Below are 3025 nucleotides of genomic sequence, written 5' to 3' on the forward strand. Positions count from 1 at the left end.
GGTGTTGGAGAAGACTCTTCAGAGTCCCCTGGACTGCAAGGAGATCCAACCAGTCAATCCTAAAGGAGATCAGTCCTGGGTGTTCATTGGAAGGACTGATGCTGAAGCTGAAACTCCAGTACTTTGGCCACCTCATGCAAAGAGTTGACTCATTGGAAAAGACCCTGATGCTGGGAGGGATTGGGGGCAGGAGGAGAAGGGGACGACAGAGGATGAGATGGCTGTGGATGGCAACACTAACTCGATGGACGTGAGTCTGAGTGAACTTTGGGAGTTGGTGATGGACAGGGAGGCCTGGCGTGCCACGATTCATGGTCACAAAGAGTCAGACACGACTGAACGACTGAACTGAACTGATTGCATACTTAATAGACTACAGTATAATATAAACCTGACTTTTATATGCACTGGAAAACCAAAAATTTATATGACTTACTTTATGGTGATAGCCTCTTTTTGCGGTGGTCTGGAACCAAACTGGCAGTATCTGCAAGGTATGCCTGTGTGTGTTAGTCGCTCAGTCATGTCCAACTCTGCAACCCCATGGACTGTAGCCCGCCAGGCTCCTCTGTTCATGGAATTCTCCAGGCAAGAATACTGGAGTGGGCAGCCACATTCCCTTCTCCAGGGGATCTTTTCAACCCAGGGACTGAACCTGTCTCCTGCATTGGAGGCAGATTCCTTGCCATCTGAGCCACCAGTAAGTCTATACACAGACAAAAAAAATGATGCAGGTGATGATACTGCTTTGCAGAAAAACACACCAGGGGGAAGAGAAAGTCAATGCAGCTGCTCTTTTAGGTAGAAAATATTCAGACAAAGGACCATTCATTCATCTGGCCTCCACTTCAGGAAGGGAAGCCAGCACCTCCTTGGCTTCAGTATTTTCTCCAAAGGCTTCCTTAAAAGGGCAAGAGGCCAGAGCTAGGGAAGAGAAATAGAGGTAAAATGTCTAGCTTCCCTCCAAGAATCTGCTGCGGGCTGAAGCCAACCACAAAGAGGAAAGCCAGTCTGTGAGAGAGACTAACACACAGAGAGCCACAGCTGAGGAATGGAGCTTCTTAAGCCACTTCTAAGAAAAGAAATTATTGATGCCACTTGTTAGGGATCACTGCTGTTACCGAGTCCAAGCTTGTACTGCTCACCACACAACTGGCCAATAAATTGAGGCGAATTGTTGGGGCAAGAACAGCAACTTGATTCGAAAAGCTGGCAGACTGAGAACATGGCAGACTTGTGTCCCGAATAACCACCTTGCCTTAGTTAGAATTGAGGCTTCATTTATACTAAAAAGGGGAGGGTGTAAAATCATACATTTCCTGGTTCTGGTCAGCCTCCTGAGCGGATGTGTTAATTTCTTGCAGTCATTCACACGTGGGTCTGGTAAGGATATTTCTAGTGAGCTAAACAAAGGTGCCTGTGTGCTTAGTCCTCAGTCATATCCAACTCTCTGTGACCCCATGGACTGTAGCCAGCCAGGCTCCTCTGTCCATGGGATTTTTCGGGCAAGAATACTACAGTGGGTTGCCATTTCCTCCTCCGGGGGAATCTTCTGGACCCAGGGATTGAACCAGCCTCTCTTGCATCTCCTGCATTGACATGGGGATTCTTTAACCACTGAGTTGCCTGGGAAGCCCTAAACAAAGCTATTTGAGCTTAATGCTCCTTACTTGGAAGGCAGCATTCCCAGAGATGGGTCATTATGGATAATTTAAGCTTATAGGCAACATCCCTAGATGCAGTCTAGCATCTCTAGACTGCAATAGACTACAAAGGTTCTTCCCTATTACGCTACAATGGAGAGAGAGATCAAGTCCAACTCCTAATACAAGGAAAGGTGGGAACTTACAGCCAAGGTGCAGGGCTGGGACTGAGGTTGGGGGGTGGGTGGTAGTGGATGGAAAATTAGTAAAAGGAAACGTAAGGAGTAAGAAGGGTTTCTTGCTGAAGGAAAGTCATGATGACGAGACATCACCTGGAGGATGCTGAAGGATAAGGAACCCAATTTATTTGGGGGAGGCGGGTGGTTCTGGCTAAAGTGGCCACAAGCAAACAATGAAGAAATAAACACGGAAGCCCAGAAATCAGGGCCTAGCTGAGAAGAGAGTTCAGAGGAGCCCAAGTAGAGTCTGGTCAAGAAGAGACCCTTTGCCAACTGGTCCAGGGTAACCCGCCTCCCTATCCCTGACAGAGAAGACTGCTTTGGAGAAAAAAGTAACCTTTGGAGCAAAGTGGCCTCTGGAGACTCTCTTTTCCAAAGGCCGAAGTTGTTCAGGCTAAGCCTCTGAAAAAGATGTCAAGTGCTTTTGCCTACCCTCTGCCAGGGAGACAACCGCCTCCGGAGTCAAGACCCACCCTCCTCAAGACCCCAACAACTTCCAACCCCAATTCCTTGTCCTGCCTGCTTCTTCTCCCCGATACAAGAATAATAAAGGCCACCAATTTCTCAGCACGGGGCAATACCCATTTCCACTGTTTGTTCCTAAGTTACTAACGCCAAAGGTGCTGTATCTCTATTTTACATGTTAAAAATAATAATAACCCTGAAGCTCCACGAGTTTTAGGTATAGAGCCCACGGAGGATAATATGGTTGTGAAGTGATAGCAATGAGACTGGAACACAAATTTTTCATTCCAGAACTCCAGTTCGTAAGTGAGTAAGTGAGTGAAGTCGCTCAGTCGTGTCCGACTCTTTGCGACCCCATGGACTGTAGCCTACCAGGCTCCTCTGTCCATGGGATTTTCCAGGCAATAGTACTGGAGTGGGTAGCCATTTCCTTCTCCAGAGGATCCTCCCGATCCAGGGATCGAACCCGGGTCTCCCGCATTGTGGACAGACGTTTTACCGTCTGAGCCACCAGGGAAGTCATAAGTCCCGGGCTAATCCACTGTAGCCCGAAATAACAACGCTGACAACCTGAGACCTGACTCAGTTTACCACCCTTGACTCTGACTGAACTCGCTCTGAGGCGCGGCCTGGACCTCACCGGCAAGAGAGGCCAGCAAGAGGAGGCACTCCAGGTTC

This window comes from Bison bison, unplaced genomic scaffold (assembly GCF_000754665.1).
Source record: "Bison bison bison isolate TAMUID 2011002044 unplaced genomic scaffold, Bison_UMD1.0 scf7180017864144, whole genome shotgun sequence".
NCBI lineage: Eukaryota > Metazoa > Chordata > Mammalia > Artiodactyla > Bovidae > Bison > Bison bison.